Raw genomic sequence first — 18,904 nt, forward strand, 5'->3', positions numbered from 1 at the left:
AAAGCAAGCTGCGGGAACTGGGCTCGTTGGTCTAGGTGTCTGATTCTTGCTTAGGGTGTGAGTGATCCCAGGTTCAACTGCTGGATGAGCTCTTTATCCGTACTTCTGATCCACAGTTGCGCTGCACCATGCTTCGTTGTCTCCTTATGAAATGAGCAAAATAAATGACTTCTGCTTCTTACGAGTGTCCAGTGAAAATGGCACTAGATTGCCCTACTAAGAGGCTTGGTATTTAAGGCTTGCGATAGTAGCTTTGGGTGCAAGAGTTATTATGTTCAACTGGCGCAAAAGCCCACCTTGACCTTGAAACTCTTCTTGCTGTGAGAGCATTTAGGATTGTGTTTAATTTTGCTGAGTGAAGTTCAACTTCAGACCAAGCAATGGTGCCCAAGTCCTTTCCTGGTGATCCAGTGTCCCACAGAGAATACCTTTAGTATAGTTTACTCTAAAATAATTGAAAGAGTGCAGTAAATCTAACAATTGCGCTACATTGGGTTTAAGAAGAAACTCTCCTGGTGCAAAATTGGCTTGTTATGTTTTTAGGAATTTACAGCGGCAACCCTCACCTTAAAGCAATGTCTACATCTAAAGAGAAACGGGTCGCCCTAGGTCCAACTTTAAAGAATGGGGCTTTAAAAGTCGATGACCTCCCTCTGTCCAAAGGATAGGTTAAAGCCATTGAGTTTGGTGTGGCTAAGTGAAATCATTGATGCACAGGCCTCGCGGTCGTGTTTTTTTTTTTTTTTTTTTTTAAGTGCATTTTGCCCTGTCATTTCCAATGTGTATTTCAGAGGCTAAAAAACTTGAGGCCGAATGATGCAGCACCACGAAAAGCTCCGTGCACCATCTGGTCAAGGCTTAGATTAGAGCCAGCGAGTTTGGTACCGATAGGTCCAAGCACTGGTGTGCAGGCCTTAGGAGTGTTCTTTTCAAAGGCTATGTAAAGATGACATCGAAGGACTGGCTGTGACGTAACAGTCAAGTTATATTAGGCAGGCAACTAGATTCTGTAGGGCGGAAGAACTACAGGACAAGAACTGGGTTGTTCTTCATCACCTATTACAGATACACCTGTTGGTAACAATTGGGTGAAGTAAGAAAGCCGGCTACGGTGGAAACACAGCATAGCAAAGGCCTGAAATGATCATGCCTTTGATGGACAAATAAGAGAGCTCCGCACATGGAAACTCAGAGAGAGAAGAGGGCTTAGACTCCCTCCCAGATAGGAAAGGCAGTTTTGCAGGCAGACTCAAAGCTCATGAACAGCAGAGAACACTCACGTAGTCAGCAGGACTCGAACCTGCGCGGGAAAACCCAATGGATTTCTAGTCCATCGCCTTAACCTCTCGGCCATGACTACCACGTGCCGCAGGTCGATACTGCACAGCTCTGAAGCTGAAGAGCACCGACGCAACGCATGAAATGTCGAGTGAGAAAAGCTTGTCAGAAGTGGGATTCGAACCCACGCCTCTAGACGAGACTGCGACCTGAACGCAGCGCCTTGGTCCGCTCGGCCATCCTGACACGCTTCCGTGGGTGGCGGGGACCACGAGACCACGCCCCCTCTTTTTATGCAATGATGAGCGCTGCCTTTGAGCCCGAGTTGTCCATAAACTGACAGAACTCTAACATGCTACAGATCAAGAAACTTATCAACAATTCTTATCAGTGCACATGTTCTGGAAAAATCTTATGTGAGGGTAAGGCTATCATGTTATTTACATACTCCGAATATTAGCACAGAGTTACTGTGTAAGGTTCCCACAAGTGGCTATATTTCAAAACACTTTAAAACTCTTTATGACAGACGTGCGAACTTGCATAAAGCCTTTTCCTTACTCTGCAATGATGCGCCCGTGTGATGTTGAATCATTTTTGAAAACTGTCTCATTCTCACAATACAAATTCAGTGTATTGCAAGCATGCTTTGCATTGATTTTAGTGTTGAATCAAAGATGAGGAATAATACCCCTTCCTTGAAATATTTCAACATTTGCTTTTGAATTTGGGAAAAGAAAAGCATTTTATTCATTTTTACATAGCGCGCTAGGTGTTCAAATTTATATACCAGCGTCTGACGAGCTTTCGCTTTCAACGGAATAAAAAAGAAAATGGTATACATTTTGAAGCAGGAGTGAGACCTTTCTCTGGGACAGCTCATTTTTAAACAGCGTGCTGATCTCTTGCCAATAAAGTCATCAAATGAACTCTAAATTGATCAAAGGAAAATTGTAACAAATCAATAATGCCAATTGAGCAGAATGTGGACAAGAGGCAAACGTCGAAAGAATAACAAAGCAAGCTGCGGGAACTGGGCTCGTTGGTCTAGGTGTCTGATTCTTGCTTAGGGTGTGAGTGATCCCAGGTTCAACTGCTGGATGAGCTCTTTATCCGTACTTCTGATCCACAGTTGCGCTGCACCATGCTTCGTTGTCTCCTTATGAAATGAGCAAAATAAATGACTTCTGCTTCTTACGAGTGTCCAGTGAAAATGGCACTAGATTGCCCTACTAAGAGGCTTGGTATTTAAGGCTTGCGATAGTAGCTTTGGGTGCAAGAGTTATTATGTTCAACTGGCGCAAAAGCCCACCTTGACCTTGAAACTCTTCTTGCTGTGAGAGCATTTAGGATTGTGTTTAATTTTGCTGAGTGAAGTTCAACTTCAGACCAAGCAATGGTGCCCAAGTCCTTTCCTGGTGATCCAGTGTCCCACAGAGAATACCTTTAGTATAGTTTACTCTAAAATAATTGAAAGAGTGCAGTAAATCTAACAATTGCGCTACATTGGGTTTAAGAAGAAACTCTCCTGGTGCAAAATTGGCTTGTTATGTTTTTAGGAATTTACAGCGGCAACCCTCACCTTAAAGCAATGTCTACATCTAAAGAGAAACGGGTCGCCCTAGGTCCAACTTTAAAGAATGGGGCTTTAAAAGTCGATGACCTCCCTCTGTCCAAAGGATAGGTTAAAGCCATTGAGTTTGGTGTGGCTAAGTGAAATCATTGATGCACAGGCCTCGCGGTCGTGTTTTTTTTTTTTTTTTTTTTTAAGTGCATTTTGCCCTGTCATTTCCAATGTGTATTTCAGAGGCTAAAAAACTTGAGGCCGAATGATGCAGCACCACGAAAAGCTCCGTGCACCATCTGGTCAAGGCTTAGATTAGAGCCAGCGAGTTTGGTACCGATAGGTCCAAGCACTGGTGTGCAGGCCTTAGGAGTGTTCTTTTCAAAGGCTATGTAAAGATGACATCGAAGGACTGGCTGTGACGTAACAGTCAAGTTATATTAGGCAGGCAACTAGATTCTGTAGGGCGGAAGAACTACAGGACAAGAACTGGGTTGTTCTTCATCACCTATTACAGATACACCTGTTGGTAACAATTGGGTGAAGTAAGAAAGCCGGCTACGGTGGAAACACAGCATAGCAAAGGCCTGAAATGATCATGCCTTTGATGGACAAATAAGAGAGCTCCGCACATGGAAACTCAGAGAGAGAAGAGGGCTTAGACTCCCTCCCAGATAGGAAAGGCAGTTTTGCAGGCAGACTCAAAGCTCATGAACAGCAGAAAACACTCACGTAGTCAGCAGGACTCGAACCTGCGCGGGAAAACCCAATGGATTTCTAGTCCATCGCCTTAACCTCTCGGCCATGACTACCACGTGCCGCAGGTCGATACTGCACAGCTCTGAAGCTGAAGAGCACCGACGCAACGCATGAAATGTCGAGTGAGAAAAGCTTGTCAGAAGTGGGATTCGAACCCACGCCTCTAGACGAGACTGCGACCTGAACGCAGCGCCTTGGTCCGCTCGGCCATCCTGACACGCTTCCGTGGGTGGCGGGGACCACGAGACCACGCCCCCTCTTTTTATGCAATGATGAGCGCTGCCTTTGAGCCCGAGTTGTCCATAAACTGACAGAACTCTAACATGCTACAGATCAAGAAACTTATCAACAATTCTTATCAGTGCACATGTTCTGGAAAAATCTTATGTGAGGGTAAGGCTATCATGTTATTTACATACTCCGAATATTAGCACAGAGTTACTGTGTAAGGTTCCCACAAGTGGCTATATTTCAAAACACTTTAAAACTCTTTATGACAGACGTGCGAACTTGCATAAAGCCTTTTCCTTACTCTGCAATGATGCGCCCGTGTGATGTTGAATCATTTTTGAAAACTGTCTCATTCTCACAATACAAATTCAGTGTATTGCAAGCATGCTTTGCATTGATTTTAGTGTTGAATCAAAGATGAGGAATAATACCCCTTCCTTGAAATATTTCAACATTTGCTTTTGAATTTGGGAAAAGAAAAGCATTTTATTCATTTTTACATAGCGCGCTAGGTGTTCAAATTTATATACCAGCGTCTGACGAGCTTTCGCTTTCAACGGAATAAAAAAGAAAATGGTATACATTTTGAAGCAGGAGTGAGACCTTTCTCTGGGACAGCTCATTTTTAAACAGCGTGCTGATCTCTTGCCAATAAAGTCATCAAATGAACTCTAAATTGATCAAAGGAAAATTGTAACAAATCAATAATGCCAATTGAGCAGAATGTGGACAAGAGGCAAACGTCGAAAGAATAACAAAGCAAGCTGCGGGAACTGGGCTCGTTGGTCTAGGTGTCTGATTCTTGCTTAGGGTGTGAGTGATCCCAGGTTCAACTGCTGGATGAGCTCTTTATCCGTACTTCTGATCCACAGTTGCGCTGCACCATGCTTCGTTGTCTCCTTATGAAATGAGCAAAATAAATGACTTCTGCTTCTTACGAGTGTCCAGTGAAAATGGCACTAGATTGCCCTACTAAGAGGCTTGGTATTTAAGGCTTGCGATAGTAGCTTTGGGTGCAAGAGTTATTATGTTCAACTGGCGCAAAAGCCCACCTTGACCTTGAAACTCTTCTTGCTGTGAGAGCATTTAGGATTGTGTTTAATTTTGCTGAGTGAAGTTCAACTTCAGACCAAGCAATGGTGCCCAAGTCCTTTCCTGGTGATCCAGTGTCCCACAGAGAATACCTTTAGTATAGTTTACTCTAAAATAATTGAAAGAGTGCAGTAAATCTAACAATTGCGCTACATTGGGTTTAAGAAGAAACTCTCCTGGTGCAAAATTGGCTTGTTATGTTTTTAGGAATTTACAGCGGCAACCCTCACCTTAAAGCAATGTCTACATCTAAAGAGAAACGGGTCGCCCTAGGTCCAACTTTAAAGAATGGGGCTTTAAAAGTCGATGACCTCCCTCTGTCCAAAGGATAGGTTAAAGCCATTGAGTTTGGTGTGGCTAAGTGAAATCATTGATGCACAGGCCTCGCGGTCGTGTTTTTTTTTTTTTTTTTTTTTAAGTGCATTTTGCCCTGTCATTTCCAATGTGTATTTCAGAGGCTAAAAAACTTGAGGCCGAATGATGCAGCACCACGAAAAGCTCCGTGCACCATCTGGTCAAGGCTTAGATTAGAGCCAGCGAGTTTGGTACCGATAGGTCCAAGCACTGGTGTGCAGGCCTTAGGAGTGTTCTTTTCAAAGGCTATGTAAAGATGACATCGAAGGACTGGCTGTGACGTAACAGTCAAGTTATATTAGGCAGGCAACTAGATTCTGTAGGGCGGAAGAACTACAGGACAAGAACTGGGTTGTTCTTCATCACCTATTACAGATACACCTGTTGGTAACAATTGGGTGAAGTAAGAAAGCCGGCTACGGTGGAAACACAGCATAGCAAAGGCCTGAAATGATCATGCCTTTGATGGACAAATAAGAGAGCTCCGCACATGGAAACTCAGAGAGAGAAGAGGGCTTAGACTCCCTCCCAGATAGGAAAGGCAGTTTTGCAGGCAGACTCAAAGCTCATGAACAGCAGAGAACACTCACGTAGTCAGCAGGACTCGAACCTGCGCGGGAAAACCCAATGAATTTCTAGTCCATCGCCTTAACCTCTCGGCCATGACTACCACGTGCCGCAGGTCGATACTGCACAGCTCTGAAGCTGAAGAGCACCGACGCAACGCATGAAATGTCGAGTGAGAAAAGCTTGTCAGAAGTGGGATTCGAACCCACGCCTCTAGACGAGACTGCGACCTGAACGCAGCGCCTTGGTCCGCTCGGCCATCCTGACACGCTTCCGTGGGTGGCGGGGACCACGAGACCACGCCCCCTCTTTTTATGCAATGATGAGCGCTGCCTTTGAGCCCGAGTTGTCCATAAACTGACAGAACTCTAACATGCTACAGATCAAGAAACTTATCAACAATTCTTATCAGTGCACATGTTCTGGAAAAATCTTATGTGAGGGTAAGGCTATCATGTTATTTACATACTCCGAATATTAGCACAGAGTTACTGTGTAAGGTTCCCACAAGTGGCTATATTTCAAAACACTTTAAAACTCTTTATGACAGACGTGCGAACTTGCATAAAGCCTTTTCCTTACTCTGCAATGATGCGCCCGTGTGATGTTGAATCATTTTTGAAAACTGTCTCATTCTCACAATACAAATTCAGTGTATTGCAAGCATGCTTTGCATTGATTTTAGTGTTGAATCAAAGATGAGGAATAATACCCCTTCCTTGAAATATTTCAACATTTGCTTTTGAATTTGGGAAAAGAAAAGCATTTTATTCATTTTTACATAGCGCGCTAGGTGTTCAAATTTATATACCAGCGTCTGACGAGCTTTCGCTTTCAACGGAATAAAAAAGAAAATGGTATACATTTTGAAGCAGGAGTGAGACCTTTCTCTGGGACAGCTCATTTTTAAACAGCGTGCTGATCTCTTGCCAATAAAGTCATCAAATGAACTCTAAATTGATCAAAGGAAAATTGTAACAAATCAATAATGCCAATTGAGCAGAATGTGGACAAGAGGCAAACGTCGAAAGAATAACAAAGCAAGCTGCGGGAACTGGGCTCGTTGGTCTAGGTGTCTGATTCTTGCTTAGGGTGTGAGTGATCCCAGGTTCAACTGCTGGATGAGCTCTTTATCCGTACTTCTGATCCACAGTTGCGCTGCACCATGCTTCGTTGTCTCCTTATGAAATGAGCAAAATAAATGACTTCTGCTTCTTACGAGTGTCCAGTGAAAATGGCACTAGATTGCCCTACTAAGAGGCTTGGTATTTAAGGCTTGCGATAGTAGCTTTGGGTGCAAGAGTTATTATGTTCAACTGGCGCAAAAGCCCACCTTGACCTTGAAACTCTTCTTGCTGTGAGAGCATTTAGGATTGTGTTTAATTTTGCTGAGTGAAGTTCAACTTCAGACCAAGCAATGGTGCCCAAGTCCTTTCCTGGTGATCCAGTGTCCCACAGAGAATACCTTTAGTATAGTTTACTCTAAAATAATTGAAAGAGTGCAGTAAATCTAACAATTGCGCTACATTGGGTTTAAGAAGAAACTCTCCTGGTGCAAAATTGGCTTGTTATGTTTTTAGGAATTTACAGCGGCAACCCTCACCTTAAAGCAATGTCTACGTCTAAAGAGAAACGGGTCGCCCTAGGTCCAACTTTAAAGAATGGGGCTTTAAAAGTCGATGACCTCCCTCTGTCCAAAGGATAGGTTAAAGCCATTGAGTTTGGTGTGGCTAAGTGAAATCATTGATGCACAGGCCTCGCGGTCGTGTTTTTTTTTTTTTTTTTTTTTAAGTGCATTTTGCCCTGTCATTTCCAATGTGTATTTCAGAGGCTAAAAAACTTGAGGCCGAATGATGCAGCACCACGAAAAGCTCCGTGCACCATCTGGTCAAGGCTTAGATTAGAGCCAGCGAGTTTGGTACCGATAGGTCCAAGCACTGGTGTGCAGGCCTTAGGAGTGTTCTTTTCAAAGGCTATGTAAAGATGACATCGAAGGACTGGCTGTGACGTAACAGTCAAGTTATATTAGGCAGGCAACTAGATTCTGTAGGGCGGAAGAACTACAGGACAAGAACTGGGTTGTTCTTCATCACCTATTACAGATACACCTGTTGGTAACAATTGGGTGAAGTAAGAAAGCCGGCTACGGTGGAAACACAGCATAGCAAAGGCCTGAAATGATCATGCCTTTGATGGACAAATAAGAGAGCTCCGCACATGGAAACTCAGAGAGAGAAGAGGGCTTAGACTCCCTCCCAGATAGGAAAGGCAGTTTTGCAGGCAGACTCAAAGCTCATGAACAGCAGAGAACACTCACGTAGTCAGCAGGACTCGAACCTGCACGGGAAAACCCAATGGATTTCTAGTCCATCGCCTTAACCTCTCGGCCATGACTACCACGTGCCGCAGGTCGATACTGCACAGCTCTGAAGCTGAAGAGCACCGACGCAACGCATGAAATGTCGAGTGAGAAAAGCTTGTCAGAAGTGGGATTCGAACCCACGCCTCTAGACGAGACTGCGACCTGAACGCAGCGCCTTGGTCCGCTCGGCCATCCTGACACGCTTCCGTGGGTGGCGGGGACCACGAGACCACGCCCCCTCTTTTTATGCAATGATGAGCGCTGCCTTTGAGCCCGAGTTGTCCATAAACTGACAGAACTCTAACATGCTACAGATCAAGAAACTTATCAACAATTCTTATCAGTGCACATGTTCTGGAAAAATCTTATGTGAGGGTAAGGCTATCATGTTATTTACATACTCCGAATATTAGCACAGAGTTACTGTGTAAGGTTCCCACAAGTGGCTATATTTCAAAACACTTTAAAACTCTTTATGACAGACGTGCGAACTTGCATAAAGCCTTTTCCTTACTCTGCAATGATGCGCCCGTGTGATGTTGAATCATTTTTGAAAACTGTCTCATTCTCACAATACAAAATCAGTGTATTGCAAGCATGCTTTGCATTGATTTTAGTGTTGAATCAAAGATGAGGAATAATACCCCTTCCTTGAAATATTTCAACATTTGCTTTTGAATTTGGGAAAAGAAAAGCATTTTATTCATTTTTACATAGCACGCTAGGTGTTCAAATTTATATACCAGCGTCTGACGAGCTTTCGCTTTCAACGGAATAAAAAAGAAAATGGTATACATTTTGAAGCAGGAGTGAGACCTTTCTCTGGGACAGCTCATTTTTAAACAGCGTGCTGATCTCTTGCCAATAAAGTCATCAAATGAACTCTAAATTGATCAAAGGAAAATTGTAACAAATCAATAATGCCAATTGAGCAGAATGTGGACAAGAGGCAAACGTCGAAAGAATAACAAAGCAAGCTGCGGGAACTGGGCTCGTTGGTCTAGGTGTCTGATTCTTGCTTAGGGTGTGAGTGATCCCAGGTTCAACTGCTGGATGAGCTCTTTATCCGTACTTCTGATCCACAGTTGCGCTGCACCATGCTTCGTTGTCTCCTTATGAAATGAGCAAAATAAATGACTTCTGCTTCTTACGAGTGTCCAGTGAAAATGGCACTAGATTGCCCTACTAAGAGGCTTGGTATTTAAGGCTTGCGATAGTAGCTTTGGGTGCAAGAGTTATTATGTTCAACTGGCGCAAAAGCCCACCTTGACCTTGAAACTCTTCTTGCTGTGAGAGCATTTAGGATTGTGTTTAATTTTGCTGAGTGAAGTTCAACTTCAGACCAAGCAATGGTGCCCAAGTCCTTTCCTGGTGATCCAGTGTCCCACAGAGAATACCTTTAGTATAGTTTACTCTAAAATAATTGAAAGAGTGCAGTAAATCTAACAATTGCGCTACATTGGGTTTAAGAAGAAACTCTCCTGGTGCAAAATTGGCTTGTTATGTTTTTAGGAATTTACAGCGGCAACCCTCACCTTAAAGCAATGTCTACGTCTAAAGAGAAACGGGTCGCCCTAGGTCCAACTTTAAAGAATGGGGCTTTAAAAGTCGATGACCTCCCTCTGTCCAAAGGATAGGTTAAAGCCATTGAGTTTGGTGTGGCTAAGTGAAATCATTGATGCACAGGCCTCGCGGTCGTGTTTTTTTTTTTTTTTTTTTTTAAGTGCATTTTGCCCTGTCATTTCCAATGTGTATTTCAGAGGCTAAAAAACTTGAGGCCGAATGATGCAGCACCACGAAAAGCTCCGTGCACCATCTGGTCAAGGCTTAGATTAGAGCCAGCGAGTTTGGTACCGATAGGTCCAAGCACTGGTGTGCAGGCCTTAGGAGTGTTCTTTTCAAAGGCTATGTAAAGATGACATCGAAGGACTGGCTGTGACGTAACAGTCAAGTTATATTAGGCAGGCAACTAGATTCTGTAGGGCGGAAGAACTACAGGACAAGAACTGGGTTGTTCTTCATCACCTATTACAGATACACCTGCTGGTAACAATTGGGTGAAGTAAGAAAGCCGGCTACGGTGGAAACACAGCATAGCAAAGGCCTGAAATGATCATGCCTTTGATGGACAAATAAGAGAGCTCCGCACATGGAAACTCAGAGAGAGAAGAGGGCTTAGACTCCCTCCCAGATAGGAAAGGCAGTTTTGCAGGCAGACTCAAAGCTCATGAACAGCAGAGAACACTCACGTAGTCAGCAGGACTCGAACCTGCGCGGGAAAACCCAATGAATTTCTAGTCCATCGCCTTAACCTCTCGGCCATGACTACCACGTGCCGCAGGTCGATACTGCACAGCTCTGAAGCTGAAGAGCACCGACGCAACGCATGAAATGTCGAGTGAGAAAAGCTTGTCAGAAGTGGGATTCGAACCAACGCCTCTAGACGAGACTGCGACCTGAACGCAGCGCCTTGGTCCGCTCGGCCATCCTGACACGCTTCCGTGGGTGGCGGGGACCACGAGACCACGCCCCCTCTTTTTATGCAATGATGAGCGCTGCCTTTGAGCCCGAGTTGTCCATAAACTGACAGAACTCTAACATGCTACAGATCAAGAAACTTATCAACAATTCTTATCAGTGCACATGTTCTGGAAAAATCTTATGTGAGGGTAAGGCTATCATGTTATTTACATACTCCGAATATTAGCACAGAGTTACTGTGTAAGGTTCCCACAAGTGGCTATATTTCAAAACACTTTAAAACTCTTTATGACAGACGTGCGAACTTGCATAAAGCCTTTTCCTTACTCTGCAATGATACGCCCGTGTGATGTTGAATCATTTTTGAAAACTGTCTCATTCTCACAATACAAATTCAGTGTATTGCAAGCATGCTTTGCATTGATTTTAGTGTTGAATCAAAGATGAGGAATAATACCCCTTCCTTGAAATATTTCAACATTTGCTTTTGAATTTGGGAAAAGAAAAGCATTTTATTCATTTTTACATAGCGCGCTAGGTGTTCAAATTTATATACCAGCGTCTGACGAGCTTTCGCTTTCAACGGAATAAAAAAGAAAATGGTATACATTTTGAAGCAGGAGTGAGACCTTTCTCTGGGACAGCTCATTTTTAAACAGCGTGCTGATCTCTTGCCAATAAAGTCATCAAATGAACTCTAAATTGATCAAAGGAAAATTGTAACAAATCAATAATGCCAATTGAGCAGAATGTGGACAAGAGACAAACGTCGAAAGAATAACAAAGCAAGCTGCGGGAACTGGGCTCCTTGGTCTAGGTGTCTGATTCTTGCTTAGGGTGTGAGTGATCCCAGGTTCAACTGCTGGATGAGCTCTTTATCCGTACTTCTGATCCACAGTTGCGCTGCACCATGCTTCGTTGTCTCCTTATGAAATGAGCAAAATAAATGACTTCTGCTTCTTACGAGTGTCCAGTGAAAATGGCACTAGATTGCCCTACTAAGAGGCTTGGTATTTAAGGCTTGCGATAGTAGCTTTGGGTGCAAGAGTTATTATGTTCAACTGGCGCAAAAGCCCACCTTGACCTTGAAACTCTTCTTGCTGTGAGAGCATTTAGGATTGTGTTTAATTTTGCTGAGTGAAGTTCAACTTCAGACCAAGCAATGGTGCCCAAGTCCTTTCCTGGTGATCCAGTGTCCCACAGAGAATACCTTTAGTATAGTTTACTCTAAAATAATTGAAAGAGTGCAGTAAATCTAACAATTGCGCTACATTGGGTTTAAGAAGAAACTCTCCTGGTGCAAAATTGGCTTGTTATGTTTTTAGGAATTTACAGCGGCAACCCTCACCTTAAAGCAATGTCTACGTCTAAAGAGAAACGGGTCGCCCTAGGTCCAACTTTAAAGAATGGGGCTTTAAAAGTCGATGACCTCCCTCTGTCCAAAGGATAGGTTAAAGCCATTGAGTTTGGTGTGGCTAAGTGAAATCATTGATGCACAGGCCTCGCGGTCGTGTTTTTTTTTTTTTTTTTTTTTAAGTGCATTTTGCCCTGTCATTTCCAATGTGTATTTCAGAGGCTAAAAAACTTGAGGCCGAATGATGCAGCACCACGAAAAGCTCCGTGCACCATCTGGTCAAGGCTTAGATTAGAGCCAGCGAGTTTGGTACCGATAGGTCCAAGCACTGGTGTGCAGGCCTTAGGAGTGTTCTTTTCAAAGGCTATGTAAAGATGACATCGAAGGACTGGCTGTGACGTAACAGTCAAGTTATATTAGGCAGGCAACTAGATTCTGTAGGGCGGAAGAACTACAGGACAAGAACTGGGTTGTTCTTCATCACCTATTACAGATACACCTGTTGGTAACAATTGGGTGAAGTAAGAAAGCCGGCTACGGTGGAAACACAGCATAGCAAAGGCCTGAAATGATCATGCCTTTGATGGACAAATAAGAGAGCTCCGCACATGGAAACTCAGAGAGAGAAGAGGGCTTAGACTCCCTCCCAGATAGGAAAGGCAGTTTTGCAGGCAGACTCAAAGCTCATGAACAGCAGAGAACACTCACGTAGTCAGCAGGACTCGAACCTGCGCGGGAAAACCCAATGGATTTCTAGTCCATCGCCTTAACCTCTCGGCCATGACTACCACGTGCCGCAGGTCGATACTGCACAGCTCTGAAGCTGAAGAGCACCGACGCAACGCATGAAATGTCGAGTGAGAAAAGCTTGTCAGAAGTGGGATTCGAACCCACGCCTCTAGACGAGACTGCGACCTGAACGCAGCGCCTTGGTCCGCTCGGCCATCCTGACACGCTTCCGTGGGTGGCGGGGACCACGAGACCACGCCCCCTCTTTTTATGCAATGATGAGCGCTGCCTTTGAGCCCGAGTTGTCCATAAACTGACAGAACTCTAACATGCTACAGATCAAGAAACTTATCAACAATTCTTATCAGTGCACATGTTCTGGAAAAATCTTATGTGAGGGTAAGGCTATCATGTTATTTACATACTCCGAATATTAGCACAGAGTTACTGTGTAAGGTTCCCACAAGTGGCTATATTTCAAAACACTTTAAAACTCTTTATGACAGACGTGCGAACTTGCATAAAGCCTTTTCCTTACTCTGCAATGATGCGCCCGTGTGATGTTGAATCATTTTTGAAAACTGTCTCATTCTCACAATACAAATTCAGTGTATTGCAAGCATGCTTTGCATTGATTTTAGTGTTGAATCAAAGATGAGGAATAATACCCCTTCCTTGAAATATTTCAACATTTGCTTTTGAATTTGGGAAAAGAAAAGCATTTTATTCATTTTTACATAGCGCGCTAGGTGTTCAAATTTATATACCAGCGTCTGACGAGCTTTCGCTTTCAACGGAATAAAAAAGAAAATGGTATACATTTTGAAGCAGGAGTGAGACCTTTCTCTGGGACAGCTCATTTTTAAACAGCGTGCTGATCTCTTGCCAATAAAGTCATCAAATGAACTCTAAATTGATCAAAGGAAAATTGTAACAAATCAATAATGCCAATTGAGCAGAATGTGGACAAGAGGCAAACGTCGAAAGAATAACAAAGCAAGCTGCGGGAACTGGGCTCGTTGGTCTAGGTGTCTGATTCTTGCTTAGGGTGTGAGTGATCCCAGGTTCAACTGCTGGATGAGCTCTTTATCCGTACTTCTGATCCACAGTTGCGCTGCACCATGCTTCGTTGTCTCCTTATGAAATGAGCAAAATAAATGACTTCTGCTTCTTACGAGTGTCCAGTGAAAATGGCACTAGATTGCCCTACTAAGAGGCTTGGTATTTAAGGCTTGCGATAGTAGCTTTGGGTGCAAGAGTTATTATGTTCAACTGGCGCAAAAGCCCACCTTGACCTTGAAACTCTTCTTGCTGTGAGAGCATTTAGGATTGTGTTTAATTTTGCTGAGTGAAGTTCAACTTCAGACCAAGCAATGGTGCCCAAGTCCTTTCCTGGTGATCCAGTGTCCCACAGAGAATACCTTTAGTATAGTTTACTCTAAAATAATTGAAAGAGTGCAGTAAATCTAACAATTGCGCTACATTGGGTTTAAGAAGAAACTCTCCTGGTGCAAAATTGGCTTGTTATGTTTTTAGGAATTTACAGCGGCAACCCTCACCTTAAAGCAATGTCTACGTCTAAAGAGAAACGGGTCGCCCTAGGTCCAACTTTAAAGAATGGGGCTTTAAAAGTCGATGACCTCCCTCTGTCCAAAGGATAGGTTAAAGCCATTGAGTTTGGTGTGGCTAAGTGAAATCATTGATGCACAGGCCTCGCGGTCGTGTTTTTTTTTTTTTTTTTTTTTAAGTGCATTTTGCCCTGTCATTTCCAATGTGTATTTCAGAGGCTAAAAAACTTGAGGCCGAATGATGCAGCACCACGAAAAGCTCCGTGCACCATCTGGTCAAGGCTTAGATTAGAGCCAGCGAGTTTGGTACCGATAGGTCCAAGCACTGGTGTGCAGGCCTTAGGAGTGTTCTTTTCAAAGGCTATGTAAAGATGACATCGAAGGACTGGCTGTGACGTAACAGTCAAGTTATATTAGGCAGGCAACTAGATTCTGTAGGGCGGAAGAACTACAGGACAAGAACTGGGTTGTTCTTCATCACCTATTACAGATACACCTGTTGGTAACAATTGGGTGAAGTAAGAAAGCCGGCTACGGTGGAAACACAGCATAGCAAAGGCCTGAAATGATCATGCCTTTGATGGACAAATAAGAGAGCTCCGCACATGGAAACTCAGAGAGAGAAGAGGGCTTAGACTCCCTCCCAGATAGGAAAGGCAGTTTTGCAGGCAGACTCAAAGCTCATGAACAGCAGAGAACACTCACGTAGTCAGCAGGACTCGAACCTGCGCGGGAAAACCCAATGGATTTCTAGTCCATCGCCTTAACCTCTCGGCCATGACTACCACGTGCCGCAGGTCGATACTGCACAGCTCTGAAGCTGAAGAGCACCGACGCAACGCATGAAATGTCGAGTGAGAAAAGCTTGTCAGAAGTGGGATTCGAACCCACGCCTCTAGACGAGACTGCGACCTGAACGCAGCGCCTTGGTCCGCTCGGCCATCCTGACACGCTTCCGTGGGTGGCGGGGACCACGAGACCACGCCCCCTCTTTTTATGCAATGATGAGCGCTGCCTTTGAGCCCGAGTTGTCCATAAACTGACAGAACTCTAACATGCTACAGATCAAGAAACTTATCAACAATTCTTATCAGTGCACATGTTCTGGAAAAATCTTATGTGAGGGTAAGGCTATCATGTTATTTACATACTCCGAATATTAGCACAGAGTTACTGTGTAAGGTTCCCACAAGTGGCTATATTTCAAAACACTTTAAAACTCTTTATGACAGACGTGCGAACTTGCATAAAGCCTTTTCCTTACTCTGCAATGATGCGCCCGTGTGATGTTGAATCATTTTTGAAAACTGTCTCATTCTCACAATACAAATTCAGTGTATTGCAAGCATGCTTTGCATTGATTTTAGTGTTGAATCAAAGATGAGGAATAATACCCCTTCCTTGAAATATTTCAACATTTGCTTTTGAATTTGGGAAAAGAAAAGCATTTTATTCATTTTTACATAGCGCGCTAGGTGTTCAAATTTATATACCAGCGTCTGACGAGCTTTCGCTTTCAACGGAATAAAAAAGAAAATGGTATACATTTTGAAGCAGGAGTGAGACCTTTCTCTGGGACAGCTCATTTTTAAACAGCGTGCTGATCTCTTGCCAATAAAGTCATCAAATGAACTCTAAATTGATCAAAGGAAAATTGTAACAAATCAATAATGCCAATTGAGCAGAATGTGGACAAGAGGCAAACGTCGAAAGAATAACAAAGCAAGCTGCGGGAACTGGGCACGTTGGTCTAGGTGTCTGATTCTTGCTTAGGGTGTGAGTGATCCCAGGTTCAACTGCTGGATGAGCTCTTTATCCGTACTTCTGATCCACAGTTGCGCTGCACCATGCTTCGTTGTCTCCTTATGAAATGAGCAAAATAAATGACTTCTGCTTCTTACGAGTGTCCAGTGAAAATGGCACTAGATTGCCCTACTAAGAGGCTTGGTATTTAAGGCTTGCGATAGTAGCTTTGGGTGCAAGAGTTATTATGTTCAACTGGCGCAAAAGCCCACCTTGACCTTGAAACTCTTCTTGCTGTGAGAGCATTTAGGATTGTGTTTAATTTTGCTGAGTGAAGTTCAACTTCAGACCAAGCAATGGTGCCCAAGTCCTTTCCTGGTGATCCAGTGTCCCACAGAGAATACCTTTAGTATAGTTTACTCTAAAATAATTGAAAGAGTGCAGTAAATCTAACAATTGCGCTACATTGGGTTTAAGAAGAAACTCTCCTGGTGCAAAATTGGCTTGTTATGTTTTTAGGAATTTACAGCGGCAACCCTCACCTTAAAGCAATGTCTACGTCTAAAGAGAAACGGGTCGCCCTAGGTCCAACTTTAAAGAATGGGGCTTTAAAAGTCGATGACCTCCCTCTGTCCAAAGGATAGGTTAAAGCCATTGAGTTTGGTGTGGCTAAGTGAAATCATTGATGCACAGGCCTCGCGGTCGTGTTTTTTTTTTTTTTTTTTTTTTAAGTGCATTTTGCCCTGTCATTTCCAATGTGTATTTCAGAGGCTAAAAAACTTGAGGCCGAATGATGCAGCACCACGAAAAGCTCCGTGCACCATCTGGTCAAGGCTTAGATTAGAGCCAGCGAGTTTGGTACCGATAGGTCCAAGCACTGGTGTGCAGGCCTTAGGAGTGTTCTTTTCAAAGGCTATGTAAAGATGACATCGAAGGACTGGCTGTGACGTAACAGTCAAGTTATATTAGGCAGGCAACTAGATTCTGTAGGGCGGAAGAACTACAGGACAAGAACTGGGTTGTTCTTCATCACCTATTACAGATACACCTGTTGGTAACAATTGGGTGAAGTAAGAAAGCCGGCTACGGTGGAAACACAGCATAGCAAAGGCCTGAAATGATCATGCCTTTGATGGACAAATAAGAGAGCTCCGCACATGGAAACTCAGAGAGAGAAGAGGGCTTAGACTCCCTCCCAGATAGGAAAGGCAGTTTTGCAGGCAGACTCAAAGCTCATGAACAGCAGAGAACACTCACGTAGTCAGCAGGACTCGAACCTGCACGGGAAAACCCAATGGATTTCTAGTCCATCGCCTTAACCTCTCGGCCATGACTACCACGTGCCGCAGGTCGATACTGCACAGCTCTGAAGCTGAAGAGCACCGACGCAACGCATGAAATGTCGAGTGAGAAAAGCTTGTCAGAAGTGGGATTCGAACCCACGCCTCTAGACGAGACTGCGACCTGAACGCAGCGCCTTGGTCCGCTCGGCCATCCTGACACGCTTCCGTGGGTGGCGGGGACCACGAGACCACGCCCCCTCTTTTTATGCAATGATGAGCGCTGCCTTTGAGCCCGAGTTGTCCATAAACTGACAGAACTCTAACATGCTACAGATCAAGAAACTTATCAACAATTCTTATCAGTGCACATGTTCTGGAAAAATCTTATGTGAGGGTAAGGCTATCATGTTATTTACATACTCCGAATATTAGCACAGAGTTACTGTGTAAGGTTCCCACAAGTGGCTATATTTCAAAACACTTTAAAACTCTTTATGACAGACGTGCGAACTTGCATAAAGCCTTTTCCTTACTCTGCAATGATGCGCCCGTGTGATGTTGAATCATTTTTGAAAACTGTCTCATTCTCACAATACAAAATCAGTGTATTGCAAGCATGCTTTGCATTGATTTTAGTGTTGAATCAAAGATGAGGAATAATACCCCTTCCTTGAAATATTTCAACATTTGCTTTTGAATTTGGGAAAAGAAAAGCATTTTATTCATTTTTACATAGCACGCTAGGTGTTCAAATTTATATACCAGCGTCTGACGAGCTTTCGCTTTCAACGGAATAAAAAAGAAAATGGTATACATTTTGAAGCAGGAGTGAGACCTTTCTCTGGGACAGCTCATTTTTAAACAGCGTGCTGATCTCTTGCCAATAAAGTCATCAAATGAACTCTAAATTGATCAAAGGAAAATTGTAACAAATCAATAATGCCAATTGAGCAGAATGTGGACAAGAGGCAAACGTCGAAAGAATAACAAAGCAAGCTGCGGGAACTGGGCTCGTTGGTCTAGGTGTCTGATTCTTGCTTAGGGTGTGAGTGATCCCAGGTTCAACTGCTGGATGAGCTCTTTATCCGTACTTCTGATCCACAGTTGCGCTGCACCATGCTTCGTTGTCTCCTTATGAAATGAGCAAAATAAATGACTTCTGCTTCTTACGAGTGTCCAGTGAAAATGGCACTAGATTGCCCTACTAAGAGGCTTGGTATTTAAGGCTTGCGATAGTAGCTTTGGGTGCAAGAGTTATTATGTTCAACTGGCGCAAAAGCCCACCTTGACCTTGAAACTCTTCTTGCTGTGAGAGCATTTAGGATTGTGTTTAATTTTGCTGAGTGAAGTTCAACTTCAGACCAAGCAATGGTGCCCAAGTCCTTTCCTGGTGATCCAGTGTCCCACAGAGAATACCTTTAGTATAGTTTACTCTAAAATAATTGAAAGAGTGCAGTAAATCTAACAATTGCGCTACATTGGGTTTAAGAAGAAACTCTCCTGGTGCAAAATTGGCTTGTTATGTTTTTAGGAATTTAC

At 43.6% G+C, this 18,904-nt stretch overlaps 16 non-coding genes across 16 annotated transcripts; all 16 read right to left on the reverse strand.

Moving 5' to 3' along the window:
- Window positions 1–1,279: 1,279 nt before the first annotated feature.
- On the reverse strand, window positions 1,280–1,360 carry trnas-aga (transfer RNA serine (anticodon AGA)). Its single transcript has one exon. It is a non-coding gene; the product is annotated as a tRNA-Ser (tRNA).
- Window positions 1,361–1,441: 81 nt separating this feature from the next.
- trnal-cag (transfer RNA leucine (anticodon CAG)) lies at window positions 1,442–1,524 on the reverse strand. The gene has a single exon. It is a non-coding gene; the product is annotated as a tRNA-Leu (tRNA).
- A 2,049-nt stretch (window positions 1,525–3,573) lies between these two features.
- trnas-aga (transfer RNA serine (anticodon AGA)) lies at window positions 3,574–3,654 on the reverse strand. The gene has a single exon. It is a non-coding gene; the product is annotated as a tRNA-Ser (tRNA).
- Window positions 3,655–3,735: 81 nt separating this feature from the next.
- Window positions 3,736–3,818, reverse strand: trnal-cag (transfer RNA leucine (anticodon CAG)). Its single transcript has one exon. It is a non-coding gene; the product is annotated as a tRNA-Leu (tRNA).
- Window positions 3,819–5,867: 2,049 nt separating this feature from the next.
- trnas-aga (transfer RNA serine (anticodon AGA)) lies at window positions 5,868–5,948 on the reverse strand. Its single transcript has one exon. It is a non-coding gene; the product is annotated as a tRNA-Ser (tRNA).
- Window positions 5,949–6,029: 81 nt separating this feature from the next.
- Window positions 6,030–6,112, reverse strand: trnal-cag (transfer RNA leucine (anticodon CAG)). The gene has a single exon. It is a non-coding gene; the product is annotated as a tRNA-Leu (tRNA).
- A 2,049-nt stretch (window positions 6,113–8,161) lies between these two features.
- trnas-aga (transfer RNA serine (anticodon AGA)) lies at window positions 8,162–8,242 on the reverse strand. The gene has a single exon. It is a non-coding gene; the product is annotated as a tRNA-Ser (tRNA).
- An 81-nt stretch (window positions 8,243–8,323) lies between these two features.
- On the reverse strand, window positions 8,324–8,406 carry trnal-cag (transfer RNA leucine (anticodon CAG)). Its single transcript has one exon. It is a non-coding gene; the product is annotated as a tRNA-Leu (tRNA).
- Window positions 8,407–10,455: 2,049 nt separating this feature from the next.
- trnas-aga (transfer RNA serine (anticodon AGA)) lies at window positions 10,456–10,536 on the reverse strand. The gene has a single exon. It is a non-coding gene; the product is annotated as a tRNA-Ser (tRNA).
- An 81-nt stretch (window positions 10,537–10,617) lies between these two features.
- trnal-cag (transfer RNA leucine (anticodon CAG)) lies at window positions 10,618–10,700 on the reverse strand. Its single transcript has one exon. It is a non-coding gene; the product is annotated as a tRNA-Leu (tRNA).
- Window positions 10,701–12,749: 2,049 nt separating this feature from the next.
- Window positions 12,750–12,830, reverse strand: trnas-aga (transfer RNA serine (anticodon AGA)). The gene has a single exon. It is a non-coding gene; the product is annotated as a tRNA-Ser (tRNA).
- An 81-nt stretch (window positions 12,831–12,911) lies between these two features.
- trnal-cag (transfer RNA leucine (anticodon CAG)) lies at window positions 12,912–12,994 on the reverse strand. The gene has a single exon. It is a non-coding gene; the product is annotated as a tRNA-Leu (tRNA).
- Window positions 12,995–15,043: 2,049 nt separating this feature from the next.
- trnas-aga (transfer RNA serine (anticodon AGA)) lies at window positions 15,044–15,124 on the reverse strand. Its single transcript has one exon. It is a non-coding gene; the product is annotated as a tRNA-Ser (tRNA).
- An 81-nt stretch (window positions 15,125–15,205) lies between these two features.
- trnal-cag (transfer RNA leucine (anticodon CAG)) lies at window positions 15,206–15,288 on the reverse strand. The gene has a single exon. It is a non-coding gene; the product is annotated as a tRNA-Leu (tRNA).
- A 2,050-nt stretch (window positions 15,289–17,338) lies between these two features.
- Window positions 17,339–17,419, reverse strand: trnas-aga (transfer RNA serine (anticodon AGA)). The gene has a single exon. It is a non-coding gene; the product is annotated as a tRNA-Ser (tRNA).
- Window positions 17,420–17,500: 81 nt separating this feature from the next.
- Window positions 17,501–17,583, reverse strand: trnal-cag (transfer RNA leucine (anticodon CAG)). Its single transcript has one exon. It is a non-coding gene; the product is annotated as a tRNA-Leu (tRNA).
- Window positions 17,584–18,904: the final 1,321 nt, after the last annotated feature.

Source organism: Electrophorus electricus, chromosome 19, assembly GCF_041902795.1.
Source record: "Electrophorus electricus isolate QZ-2024a chromosome 19, ASM4190279v1, whole genome shotgun sequence".
Taxonomy (NCBI): domain Eukaryota; kingdom Metazoa; phylum Chordata; class Actinopteri; order Gymnotiformes; family Gymnotidae; genus Electrophorus; species Electrophorus electricus.